This window comes from Vulpes vulpes, chromosome 8 (assembly GCF_048418805.1).
Source record: "Vulpes vulpes isolate BD-2025 chromosome 8, VulVul3, whole genome shotgun sequence".
Lineage (NCBI taxonomy): Eukaryota > Metazoa > Chordata > Mammalia > Carnivora > Canidae > Vulpes > Vulpes vulpes.
Window position 1 is genome coordinate 55,466,307 of NC_132787.1, and position 15,196 is coordinate 55,481,502.

A 15,196-nucleotide genomic window follows, 5' to 3' on the forward strand; every position below is an offset into this window, starting at 1 on the left:
TAGAAAACTCAAGATTAGGAACGCCTGTGTGGCTCAGTGGTTGAGTGTCTGCCTTCAGCTCAGGGCATGATCCCTGGGGTTTGGGATTGAATCCTGCATCAGATTCCCTGCATGGAGCCTGCTTCTTCCTCTGCCCGTGTCTCTGCTTCTCTCTGTGTCTTTCATGAATAAATAAATAAAATCTTAAAAAAAAGAAAAGAAAAGAAAACTCAAGATTAGCAATGCCTTACAATCTTTACTACTTAAACTTAAATGCATATTTGGACTCCAAAATTTTTGTGGGAACTCAGTAAAAGGTTCATATTATATGAAAGGAAGTGAAGTCTGTTTTTTCCTCCAGTACACCTCGGGTATCGATCATGTTGCTTCCAAAATGAAAAATATGCAAGTTCGTTTTGTGTAAAAACAGAAAACCTCACTTCTGTGGTGAAACAAAAGCTCATCAGATGCTTGGCTTGGTTCCCCCAAATTCTAATGCATGGCTTTAACTCTTTCAGTGGGTAATAGTGGCTAACAGAAATGCTTCAGTTTCTCTATCTGTGAAATAAGAATTGTGCTATTTCTTTCTCATTTACTTTACAAAAGTCTCATGGGGAACAAGAGTTAAATGATTAATGACTTAAAGCCCTTAGGCAAACACGAAATGCTTAATAAAAATAATCCCTCATTGCTACAGTGATAGGCACCAGTGACCTGATGCTAAACCTTGACAGAAATGGAAGGCAATTCAGATAAACTTTGGGCCCCGGCCATGAATATGGGCTTCTTTTCCCTTGGTGATGGCAATCTGGGCTCATGTTCCTTGATTTCCTCCACTGACCAGACCCTGCTTATGGCCCCACCAGGTTGAAGCTCAAACCCCAAGTTATATGAAATCTAGCTTCCTCATTACAGAGGAGCAACATGTAGAAGACCATAAAATGCACTATTGTGAGGTCAAAATAATTATATCCTCCTCCTTTCAGGAAGAATATGCCTGCTCAGCCCATACCACATTATTTAGAAAACAATTTGAGATCAAAAATCCATTTTTCATTGAGTTTAGGCCCTTCCTAAGAGTAGCCCTTGCATAACTCTGGAAAGAGTCTCTGAGTGAATGTTTCCTGTCATGACTGAAAGAACTGGAGTGTGCTTGAGGAATAAGTATATCTCTATTGGCAGAAATTGTAAGGTTGTTTTAAAAGAAAACAAGGATTCTGGCATATGTTTAGTTTACTGTGTTTATTGAACATAATCTGTTCCTGGTTTTCAGGTATAATAAAGTCACATGAAATCATCCTGGACTCAAATCTGATCCATGAGTAAATTCCAAAATCTCAAGGTGCAGGCTTCCTCAACCTATTCTGTAGCACATTGGACTGTCTTGTCCTAAAGTGGCTTTTTAAAAATCCTCTTCTTTAAGAGAATGAAAGAAAATAAGAGAGTTCCTCTTAGAGAAAAGAACCACTAAGCTTTGTCATCTTTCATGAAGCAGAGGACAAAGCAGTACAAAGAGCTAGGACTTTGGAATCAGTCAGACCTGGGTTTAGACTCTCAATAGCATCAGTTACTAGCTGTGGGACCTTGAACAAGATAAATCTTCCTTGAACCATTTCCTTGCTTATAAAGAGGGACAAAATCTCTAATTCATAGAGCAATAGTGAAGACTAAATTAGATATTGTATAACATGCCTGGGAGAACACCTAATTTGCAGTAGACAGTTAATATATAAAAGCTAATCATAATCATAAGAATGAAAATAATATATTCCTGGACTACCCATATATCAACAAACGGCCTTGAGTATCAATATGCTGGGTGCTATGGGAAAGAAAATACAATGATTTACACAAAATGAAACTTACTCTCAAAGATCTGACCATTGAGTTTCATTTTTGAAAATGTTGGTAGAATTATGTCTGCATATATTCTCTGCATTTGCTTAAAATATATGCCAATCATAGTATAGGTTCTTTAATTGTTCAGGTTATAACTGCTATACCACAATACACTTACTCCTCAGAAACACTGCATACCATAAAATTGCATGTTCAAATGAAAGGGAAATGGAGAAAAACATATCCAACTTTGTAACCAGAGCACTAACAAAAACAATAATTATGAAGTAGGAGATAAGCCCAGGAAAGCAGATCAGCTGGAGGCTGCCTCAGGGGAAATTTAAAATGCATTAAAAAAAAAAATAATGTGTGATTTCTGTTTCTGGTGGAGATGATATACCAGAGACTAGATTTATTAAAAATAAAAGACTGGACAAATGTATGAAATAATGGCTCTCAAGACTATTGGAAATAAGCAGTAAAGGCCAATGGTCTGGGAGTGATGGAAAAAGAACAAGGTGAACCCTAGGCTTGCCTAGCTTACTGCTTGAAGAGACTTTACGGACAGTGACATACAGAGAAGTACTTGGTGGTCTCCCTGACTTGAGGATATGGAGCTGGGCATCCAGGTAAGCCAATGTGCCTAGAATTCTCATCATAGAGAACCAGAGATGAGAAAATTGCGGAAGACCTGAGATCTGCAGTGGGTGCCCTTCATGGTTTTAGTCTATAACTGATCAGTCATGTGAGTAGGGAAACTACCCGAGATTACAGAACGAACAACTTTATAGGATAAGAACAAGCTGTCCCAGGGTTCATACAGTGCCAGAACAGTAGCCATTCCCATTACCCAGAGTAGAAAAACCTCATGACTCATGAGGCTGAGGTTAGTAATAAGAAGGTTCCTACCTCAGCAGTGGGGAAAAACTAACCCTAGGTTAAATATTGTTCTGGTCCCACCAAACACACCTAAAAGGAAGACCTAAAGGTATCAAACTGCTTGTAGATAATTTAGCTATAATCCAGAAAAAAGTTTTATAATACTTTTAATAATATAAAAATATCCACTATCTCATAAGATAAAATTCATAGTGTTGGGCATTTAATAAAAAAATGACCAGGCATGTCAAGAATTGCTAAAATAAAACCCATAATGAGGAGGGGAAAAAAACAATTAAAAAATACCCCCAAATGACCTAGATGGTAGCATTACTAAATAAAGACAGTAAAACTGTAATGATATATGCATTCCATGTGTTCAAAAAACTAGAATATTGAACATCTTAAAAAAGATATGAAAGGTTTTTTTAATTGAACTTCTACAGGTGATAATAAACATGTCTGAAAAGAAAACTGCATTGGATGGGATTAACAGCAGATGAAACATCATGGAAGGAAAGATGAGTGAATGTGGAGACACAGAAATAGAAACTAGCCAAATTGATGCACAAAAGATTAAAAAGAAGAAGAATAAGAAAGAAATGTTATTGAACCATGGGACAACTTTAAGCAGCCAAGTATGTGTGAAATTGGAGCTATGAAAGGAAAGTGGGGTGGAGGGAGGTACAAAATATTTGAAAAACAAATGTCTGAAGTATTTTCAAATTTGGTAAAAAAAATATAAATCCATAGTTCTGAAAAACTCAATGGATTTCAAGCACGAGAAATATGAAGGAAAAGACCCTAATTATAATCAAATTACTTAAAACTTGTAATAAAGGGAAAATCTTAGAAGAAGCCCAAGCCAGATGACACTTTATGCACAGAGATATAGCAGTAAGGATGATACAGAGTTTTGTCAGATGTTATGCAAGTGAGACGCTATTGTAGAACAATTTAAAGTATTCACAGAAAACAAATTTAAAGAAAATCTACAGGTGATCATCTCAATAGACAGAGGAAAAAGCATTTGACAAACTTCAAAATCCAGTTTTGATTTTTGAAAAAAGTCTCAGCAAACTAAGAATAGAAGAAAACTTTCTCAACTTGATAAATAGCATCTACAAAGAAATCTATAGCTGAAGTTATACTTAATGGTGAAAGACTAAATGCTTTTCCTTCAAAATCAGGAATAAGTAAAAGATGTCTGCTGGACTACTTCTACTGAACATTACACTGGTTCTGGCTAGTACAATAGGAAGAAAAAGAAATAAATGATGTCCACTTGGGAAGAAAGATGTAAAATTGTCTTTATTCATGGATGACATTGTCCATGCAGAAAATCCTAGGGAAGTTACAAAAAAGCTACTAAAACAAATTAGTAAGTTTAGCAAGCTTGGAAGACACGAGATCAATATAAAAAATAAAATCGCATCTCTTTGTACCAACAACAATTAGAAATGTTAAAATACCATTTACAATAGCATCAAAAATGTGAAATAGGGGTAAATCCAACAAAAGATGTTTAATATTTGTATACTGCAAACTACAAAATATTACTGAGAGAAACTTGAAAATACCTAAGTAAATGGAGCAATATACTGCATTCATGGATCAGAAGTTCCAAAATTGTCAACATGGTAGTTCTCTCCAAATTGATAGATTCAATGTTTTCCCAATCAGAATAGCCCCAGGTGTTTTTTTGCAGAATTTGACAAGATGATTTGAAAATTTATATGAAATTGACAAAGCTCTAGAATACTTACAACACTTTGAAAAGGCAGGACAAAGTTGGAGTACTTAACACTACCTGACTTCAAGACATACTGATAAGCCATGGTGGTCGAGACATTATAGTATTGGTGTCAAGGAAGACAAATAGATCTATGGAACAGCATAGAGAGGCCAGAGATAGATCCATACACGTATAGTCCATTTATTTTATTTTAAAGATTTATTTGTTAGAGAGAGAGAGAGAGAAAGAGAGAGAGTCGGGGTGGGGACAGAGGGGGAAAGAATCCTCAAGTAGACTCCCTGATTGAGATCATGACCTGAGCTGAAATCGAGAGTCAGCCATTTAACCAGCTGAGTCACCCAAGTGCCCTATGTATAGTTCCCTGATTTTTTTTTAAAATTTATTTATTTATGATAGTCACAGAGAGAGAGAGAGAGAGAGGCAGAGACACAGGCAGAGGGAGAAACAGGCTCCATGCACCGGGAGCCCGATGTGGGATTCGATCCCGGGTCTCCAGGATCGCGCCCTGGGCCAAAGGCAGGCGCCAAACCGCTGCCCCACCCAGGGATCCCAGTTCCCTGATTTTTGACCAAGGTGCAAAGGCAACTAAGAACAGAAAAGATAGTCTTTCCATAAATAGTGCTGGCACAATGTTATATTCATATGCAAAGAAATTACCTTTGATCCATACTCAAAAAGATACTAAAATTAACTCAATATAGACCACACATCAAAATGTGAAACTTAAAATTATAAAACAACATGAAATTATTTATTTGTTGAGCCATTTGATGTAAGTTACGGTATCATGACATTTCAACTCTGAGTACTTTAGCATATATCTGAAAAATTAAATGATTATATTATCTTTACATATTATTGCTATTACACCAGTAGAGTTAACACTCCTATAATATTACCTAATATAGAATCCATACTCAGATTTTCTCAGTTATCCCAAAAATATCCTTTCCTTGTTATCCTTTTTTCAATCCAGGATCAAACCAAGGTTTATGACTGCATTTAGCTTCCATGTCTTTTTATCTCCCATATTCTCAAATAGTCCCCTCTCCCAAGTCTTTAAACACTTTTATGATATTGACATTTTTCAAAAGCCCATCCCAGTAGTCTTTTTTTTTTTTTTTTAAAGATTTTTTTTTTTAAATTTTTATTTATTTATGATAGTCACAGAGAGAGAGAGAGAGAGAGAGAGGCAGAGACACAGGCAGAGGGAGAAGCAGGCTCCATGCACCGGGAGCCCGATGTGGGATTCGATCCCGGGTCTCCAGGATCGCGCCCTGGGCCAAAGGCAGGCGCCAAACCGCTGCACCACCCAGGGATCCCTCATCCCAGTAGTCTTGAAGGATATTTAACAATCTGGATTCTTATATAGGTTCCTCAAAATTTGATATAATTTAAATATTTTGGACAGGTATACTATATAAGTGGTGTTGTACACTATCCTGCTGTATCACAACAGCAATACCTAATGTCATTTGTCTCATCGGTGATGCTAAGTTTAATCACTTGGTTGAGTGGAATATGCTGAATTTATTAATTGTAAAGATACCTTTTCTCTTTGCAATTAATAAGCAATCTATGATGTAGTATTTTGAGATATATGAATACTATGCTTTCAAATAGTTCACCATTGACAATCTTTTCTTTTTAGTCTTTTATTTTTTAATTGAGATATAATTGATATATAACATTATATTTGTTTTGGGTGTACAACATAATGATTCAACATATGTATATATTGTGAAATAATCCCATAATAAGTCTAGTTAAGAACCACTATTGATCTTTATCTGCATCATTTATTGCATTGGTGGTTGGAAAATGGTAAATTTGTAATTTTATCATCCTTTCTGTATATATTAGTTGGCATTCTTCTGTAAAGAAGAGCTTTCCTCCCTCCTCCTGCCTTGCTTTTTAAATTTGTTTTTAGTATCACTACGGACATAGGGACTTTAAAAAATTCAAAGTGTTATATGTCATCATAATATATAATGTGGGCAGCCCGGGTGGCTCAGCGGTTTAGTGCCGCCTTCAGCCCAGGGCCTGATCCTGGAGACCCGGGATCGAGTCCCATGTTGGGATCCCTGTGTGGAGCCTGCTTCTCCCTCTGCTTGTGTCTCTGCCTCTCTCTCTCTCTCTCTCTGTCTGTCTCTTACAAATGAATAAATAAATAAAATCTTTAAAAAATAATATATAATGTAATATATTATTAATGTATGATATGTTATTATATGATATATATGTTAATATATATTATTCTTTGGGATGCTCAAATTGTCTCAAATGTGGCCATTGGCAGCTTCTTCAGGACTGTTTCTGTGCCCTTTAGACATGACTTTTTTAGTCTTTGAACACTCTTGATTTAATTTCTGATACTATATATTTTGGGTTCATCTTGTGCTTCCCCTACTCTAAACTTAGAACTGGCCATGTGCTCAGGGAGTTGTGTCATTTTTAGTAAAGAATAGTATTTAGAAAGCAAGACCTAATATTCAGGTGCACCCACTGCTACCGACACAGAGTTCATAATGGTGTCCTCGAATATCAGTGTCCTTCCTTGCCTTTCCCCATTGTATATTTATCTTAAACAGGAAGAACCCGAGTTCCTAAGTATCTCAACATATTTTTGCTTTTGCTCTATCCTACAACACAAATAAAGTAATTTCAGTACTCCAATATCAATCCTAATAACAAACCTAAATTCTAGAGTTTGTTACAGCTTTTTTGATCCGTAGAATATATTCCATTCAGGTTACTTTGTCCAAAAGTTACCTTAATTCTGTTAACCTGCATGGTTATATTATCAGTTTGACAAACGGTTAGGTTTATTTTTTTCTGGTTGTATTCACTTTCAGGGTTTGCTTCTTTTAGTCTTTTCAATTTAATTTATTTTTGAATTTGTTTTTTTTAATAAATGTTTTATTTATTTATGATAGTCACACACACACACAGAGAGAGGGGGGGGTGGGGCAGAGACACAGGTAGAGGGAGAAGCAGGCTCCATGCACCGGGAGCCCGACGTGGGATTCGATCCCGGGTCTCTAGGATCGCGCCCTGGGCCAAAGGCAGGCGCCAAACCACCGCGCCACCCAGGGATCCCTATTTTTGAATTTGTAAAACATTTACTCAAAGATTCAAACTACATAAAAAGATAGACACAGGGATACCATGCCCCCTCCCCATCTTATCTAGCTCATTACCTGTCCCTTATCTCCACCCACTCAAGGTTACTGGTGGGTAGCCTATCATTTTGGATTTGTCCTTCCTGTGTTTATTTCTTACAAAAATATTTTTATTTCTCCTTCTAACACAAAGGTTAACATATTACAGAAACTCTGTTGCAACTTGCTTTTTTTTTTTTTTTTTCTTTTACTTAAGAGTATATCCTGGAAATCATTTTATATCAGGTCACAGAGGTCTTCCTCACTGTTCTTTATAGCTGCATCATACCCCACTGTGTGGCTATACCATAGTTGACTAGTCTCCAGTGGAAGGGAATTAAGTTATTTCCATTTTTATTGCTCTCATAAATATTATCACAATGAAAAATTTTAATTATGTTGTTTCCCTTTTATGTGTCCAAGACTGTATTAGTTTGCTAGGGCTACCATAACAAAATACTATAGACTGAGTAGCTTAAACAACAGAAATTTATTTTTTCACAGTTCTAGAGACTAGTAATCCAAAATCAAGGTGCCAGCAAGTTTAGTTTCTTCTGAGGCTTCTCTCCTTGGCTTGCATATGGTTACCCTCTTGCTGTGTGCTCATGTGATCTTTCCTTTTATTGTGTATTGTCCATGTCCAAATCTCCCTTCTTATAAGGGCACCAGTCATTTTGGATTAGGGTGCACACAAGAACCTCATTTTGCCTTAATTACTTCTTTAAAGGTCCTATCTGCAAACACAATCACATTCTGGAGTACTGAGCATGAAGACTTCAACGTATGAATTTGGGAGGGGACACAATTCAGCCCATAACCAAGAATAAGTGCTAGAATTGTCAAATTCCACTTCACTGGGTTTATACAATTCTACATTACCATTAGCGATTAAGCACTTATTTTTAAATTTCTTAAAATACAGCAAAAAGAACTACTGCTTAGCAGCAGGCACACTAAGAGTTTTTCCTTTCGCACTGAAGGCTATAGTTTTAATCCTTCTATTCCTGCTGTGCTTGCCCAGGATACTCATGTTTGAGTTCCACAAATTCCATTTTATGTTGACATTATTTTCCTGTTTACTCTTTGCATCTGAGATAGTGAATGTTATGGAAACATCTTTTGTCTTTAAAGTCCACCAGACAGGACTTTACATTCTTGTGACTCAGATTTTTCCCCCTCGAATCTGGATATTGTTTTGCAAAGAATTCCTGCCCAGAAAAACTTCTCTACAGTAATGATTCTGAGGGTGGGATACTAAAGAAAATGTCTACACATGGGCATAGATCCAAGTTTTCCAGTCTGTGTGAAAAAAAGAGGAATTGAGCACACTCTATTCCAGAAGAATTTAAAACGAGAAGTGCAGATTGTATTGTCGTTAGGGTGTAAGAGAGGAGAATGAAGTGCAGTAATTGACCATTGTACCTTGCAGGGTAGGTGTATCCTGTAAAAATCAATTCTCATTCTAGGGCTGTGATCTCATGGGGGAGATAGTAACATTGTTAGAGATTTATAGCTATCTCTAGCCTCCTGCATCTTGTTACCACAGGGTTACTTCCCCAGTGCTCATCCATAGGTAGGCAGCCAATAAGGCATATTCCTTTCCCCTCTATGAGCCTGCCTTATCAGAGCTCTGTCTCTAACTACCCCCTCCTGTGGTCCTCTTTTGATGAATGGTCTGGTGTTCTGGGATATAATTTGCAAGTAGAATCTTATTCCCCGGTTACAAACAAGTAATCTAAATATCTTTAATCTTTTTTAATTACAAAAGGAAACATCATTATATCATGTTTACATAGTACAGATGTCTGCGAAAGCAAAAAGTGAAAGTCTCTCCCTGAACCCAGGGGTAACAAATTTCCAGCCATGGAAACAGTTGGGAAACACACTCTCATGCATTGTTGCTGAGTGTATACATTTGTTAATAAGTTGGAGGCTAAATTGGGAGATAATTATCAAAATGTAAATACATGTAATCTCAGAATTAGCCATTCCACTTTTAGAAGTTTACCCTGCAGATACTAGATTTATTTTCTTATGTGCGCAAGTATATATTTACAAAGGTGTTCACTGAAGTGTTGTTTGCAATAGTAATGATTGAAAAACAATCCAAATGTCAACCAAAAAGAGATTGTATAAACAAATAATGATACTTTCATTTGTGGAATACTATGAAGCTTGCAATTTTCTTTTAAACTGAAATATAGGGACTCCTGGGTGGCTCAGCAGTTGAGCGCCTGCCTTCAGCCCAGGGCGTGATCCTGGGGTCCTGGGATCGAGTCCCACATCAGGCTCTCTGCATGGAGTCTGCTTCTCTCTTTGTCTATATCTCTGCCTCTCTCTGTGTGTGTCTCTCATGAATAAATAAATAAAATCTTAGAAATAAAATAAAATAAAATAAACTGAAGTTTAGATGTTTACTGATATGTAAAGAGGTTTAAGACACAATAAGGGAAAAACACCAAGTTATAGAACCTGTACAAAGGAAAGCATGTGGCTGTTTGTAACATCTTTGTAATATGCATAGACTTCTTCAGGAGGGATGCAAAACCAATGGTTAACAGTGTTTCTTTTGGCAGTGGAGTCTAGGGGTGAGATATTGAAGAACAGAACATTTACTTCTTGTTTTTGTATTTTTCTTTGTATTTTGATTTTTTTAGTTACCATGTACATGTATTCTTTATAAAATAGGACTGGAACAAAAATAGATACATAGACCAATGGAACCAGAAATAAACCCACACTTATATGGTCAACTAATCCACAACAAAGGAAGCAAGAATATACAATGTTAAAAAGACAGTCTCTTCAAAAAATGGTCCTGGGAAAACTGGACAGCATCATGGAAAAGAATGGAACTGGACACTTTCTTATGCTATACACAAAAACAAACTCAAAATGGATTAAAGATCTAAATGTGAGACCTGAAACCGTGACACAGAAGAACACGTAGGCAGTGATTTCTTTGATGTCAGGCATAGAAACATTTTTTTAGATAAGTTTCCTAAGGCAAGGGAAACAAGAGCAAAAGTAAGTTATTGGGACCACACCAAAACATAAGTTTTTGCAAAGTGAAGGAAATAATCCACAAAACAAAAGGCAACCTGGGAAAAGATTATTTGCGAATGCCGTATCAAATAAGGGGCTAATATTCAAAATATAGAGAGAACTCATACAACTCAACACTAAAAAAATAAGACGGCAACAACAACAACAACAAAACCAAATAATCTGAATAAAATGGGCAGAGGACCTGAATAGACACTTACCCAAAGAAACTATCCAGATGGCCAACAGACACATGAAAAGATGCTCAAAGTCATCATTAGGGAAATGCAAACTAAAACCAATAATATATCACGTGTCTGTTAGAATGGCTAAAAATAAAAAACACAGGAAATAAGTGTTGGTGAGGATGTGGAGAAAAAGGAACTCTAGTGCACTGTTGGTGGGGGTGTGAACTGGTGCAGCCTCTGTGGAACAGTATGACGATTCCTCAAAAAGTTAAAAATATAAATACCATATGATCCAATAATTCCACTACTGGGTATTTACCCAAAGAAAATGAGAACACTAACTTAAAAAGATCTGTGCACCCCTATGTTTATTGCAGCATTATCTATAATCACCAAGATAGGGAAGCAACCAAGTGTCCATCCATAGATGAATGGACAAATGTGGTGTGTATGAAATATTACTCAGAATGAAATCTTGCCATTTGCTACAACATGGATGCACCTACATAGAGAGTATAATGCTAAGTGAAATAAGTCAGTCAGAGAAAGAAAAATACCATATGATTTCACTCATATGTAGGATTTAATTTAAAAAACAACTGAACAAAGAAAAAAAGAGACAAAAAGTAGACTCCTATATACAGAGAACAAACTTATCAGAGGGGAGGTGGGTGGGGGGATGGGCAAAGTAGGTAAGAGGATAAAGAATACACTTATCTTGAGCACTGAGAAGGGTATAGAATTGTTGAATCATATTGTACACCTGAAACTAATGCAACATTGTATGTTAATTATATTTCAATAAAAAAAGTAGCAGGAGAAAAAAAATATGTAACTCACTTCTATAGCTCTTCCGGGGAAGAAAGTCGAAAAGCAAAGAAAAAAAAATGTTAAATAGTATTTCAAGTAAACAACTTCCATGTTCTTGGACATAACTCCTACTTATAGTTCCCTGTGAAGTAAATCATAATGCATTTGTTTTCCACTGTCCCCTGAAAATTTTCTTTTTTCTATGTCCTTCCTTTTCAGTAGCCATTCTACATCATGGAAGAGAATGGTTGAGTTTTGTCTAAGGTAGAGTAGAACTGGAAGGGAAAAGAAAAGCAAATTGGGCTTTGTCTTACATAGTTCTTCATTGTGTTTAATAATTCACACTTCACAGTGTGAATTGTTCTAGTAATTCTTGATTTTTTTTCAAATAAGTACCAGTCAAGTATTCCCCAGTAACAAAGTAACTAAGCATCCACATTTTCCAATTGTAATGCAATTTTGATATAGGAAAACTATTTCCTGGTCTCCAGGATTTAGAAAGTGAACATGTAACAAACAATTAGGAATGCTAGTATCATTGTCCGGGAGGCAGATGTTCTGCACTTCTCCATGCCAAGTGCCTCACTTCAAAGTTCTTGCTGTTTTCCTTTTTGCTTAAGCGTTTCTTGGTGAGGCACTAGAACTCACTAGACTAAGGTTTCATGAAATGATATCTGACCATCCTGGACCTACAAAATCTTCACAGACCCACAGAAAGAAAAGTATCGGCTAACTGTCGTAGCTGGCCAAGATGAAAATCAGACGTTGGCAACACGGGATGGCAGGGCCACCAGTACTGTATTGTGAGAATTCACAGCTGTATCTCAGAGTTGCAGCATATGATGGTTGGCCATGTCATTCCACAGTACTGACATTTTCTAAAAGTATGGCATATGTAAATTAAAATGAAATGAATACTTAATTTCGATTTTAGAATATTTGGAAGTATTTTGCAATTCCCCTGGAGAGCTGCAGGCTCCTTGGACTGTTGCAAAGCCAGGGCTAGCAATCCCTGCCAGAGAAGACAACTGGCGTTAACTGCTTCTGAGAAGTCAGGAATGGTATGGCACCAGGATGTGTCACTGCCACTTGTTTGATCTGAATTTTAAAAATTAATAAACAGCTGACTTCCCTAAGTAGGTACCCCAACAGTGTTATTGTTCCAAGATTTCTGGAAACTGTATCACCAATTAAATAAAAGCAAGGCTTTCCTTGCTTTCCCTCATCATCCCTTACCAAATCCAGCAATGGAAAGCCATCTGCGCCCTGGCTAACCCCAGAACAGCCGAATGCTCTGTGCAACAAGTAACTACTCCTCCTACCATTCCCGAGTTCCATCCAAACACTGATGTCTGCTTAAGTCTGCACGTGACTGAGTACATAGGCAGTTTCTGCTGCAGTTGTGGGAAGGCAAAACTAACATCTGCAACCCACTTCAGAGTTTTCAAAGCTTTTTTCCCTCATCTATCCTGTGCTCTTTCTCATACACAACCACAAGTAAAAGGGCAACTCAAATATGGTTTTTGTTATGTATTCAACCTGCATCCCTGCTCAACCTGTCAAATCAGGCTGAAATGTCATTGGTGAGTATTTATTTGAGAATTGTCAAACATTTTTTTGCTTAGAAATTGTTGTGCCCAAGATTGTGAATCTGAGAAACCACCAAGGAGCCGATACTGATGCAAGCGCACGACAGTTTATTAGCAAGCTCCAGCTTGGGTCCAAGTATACCCGACACAGTGGAGCAGGGACTTGGACCCCGAAGTGGGTTACAGCTGGGTTTTTTATAGGCTGGTCTAGGGGATTTTCAGAAGGGGTGGAGGAATTTCTCAAGTTCTGTTTACATTCTGATATGGGGCTTTCAAGGGCATTGAGCTCTGTTCTCATTCTAATATGGGACTTTCTACCACGGGCGTGGGCTCTGTTGTCTTTCTGATATGGGATTCCCTGCTGAGGACATTGAGGACATTCTGTAGTTTTTCCAGTAAAGTTCAGCTCTTATTCACAGGGGCCTAAGACGGCTGTACTTGTGCTAATGCTAAACTTTAGGTGGAATGGCTTTAATTTTTCTCGGCCCCCACAGAAATAATCAATTAAAACTGAAAATCATCTTCCAGCCTTTCAAAATGAGAGTTTGGCTTCAGATGTTTCAAAATTTGCCCAAACTAGCGCCTATATTGTAGACTCCCCGATTCAATGAAGTGACTATTTATTAAGCACTATCTGTGTGCAGAGTGTGTCCCAGGCAACCGCAAGCAAGACTGGTTGCTGCTCTAGCAGGATTTGAGGGGTGCGTGGAGAACACAGGCAGGAGACCGAATAGAGTATGAGAGACCTTGTAAAATATGGGAGCATGGGGTGACAAGGGAGTACCAGGAGGGATGCTAACCACATTTCGGAGAACATGTCTCGTGTGGCTTAAAAATAGATAACCATCACATCTTCACAGTATGTTAAGGAGAAACATACTGTTTGAATTACAGAAAGTGGTGTGAAAGCATCCTGTCTGGGGAAGGCAGATGAAAGCATGCATATTTACCCCTTGGCTTTGTCTGTGTTTGTCAGAAGCCCCTCCCTTATCTCATTGTGGCCTTGACTCCTCATGAGCTATACAGGATATTGGCTCTAAATAGATTCCTGGGAAAGGTCTGAAAATGCTGTGTCATGCCAGGGCGTGGGACACAGTGAGTAAAGGGACCAGGGGCAGACAGTTGGACTAGGGGAAAGGGCATCCACAGAACAGCTGGCTCTGGTTAGCAAAATAGCCAAGGCCAGGGCCAGGCAAGCCCAAAGGACCCAAACCATGGTAACAGACCACTCCACTGAGATGTTAGTTTTGGGATTCTCTCCTCGCCATCCCTTCCTCACCAAAACTGTCTTCCAGGCAGGGTTAGATGTCCCCTCTGGCCTCCGGCAAAGCTCTGACTCCTTCCTAGTGCCACTTGCTTTCAGGAGGGGCAATCCTCTTTTCACTTGTCACCCCTATTAAGCTCTAAGTGTTTGTAGTTAAGGAATTTTCTTTTATGTCCGGAGTCTGCCATAATGCCTGGTACAGAGTAACTCTCAAAAAATATTTGTTTCTATTTTTAAATTAAAAAAAAAATTGGAAGGGATCCCTGGGTGGCGCAGCGGTTTAGCGCCTGCCTTTGGCCCAGGGCGCGATCCTGGAGACCCGGGATCGAGTCCCACATTGGGCTCCCGGTGCATGGAGCCTGCTTCTCCCTCTGCCTGTGTCTCTGCCTCTCTCTCTCTCTCTATGACTATCATAAAAAAAAATAATAATAAAATAAAATAAAATAAATTGGAAATCCTCAAAGTAAAACATGCACGCACTTCATTCCACTGCTTTTTAAAAAGTGACATAAAGATGTAAATGTTCCCCTTTCATTTCCTTCCTTTTTCCTTTGCTAAAAGGGATATATCAATATTTACAATAAACATTGGTTGGGCCCATTAATAAATGAGTGAACATTTAATTAATAATATTAATCAAGTCAAAGAAGCCAAGAAGGATCAGCTCCCCATCTCCAGATTCTTAA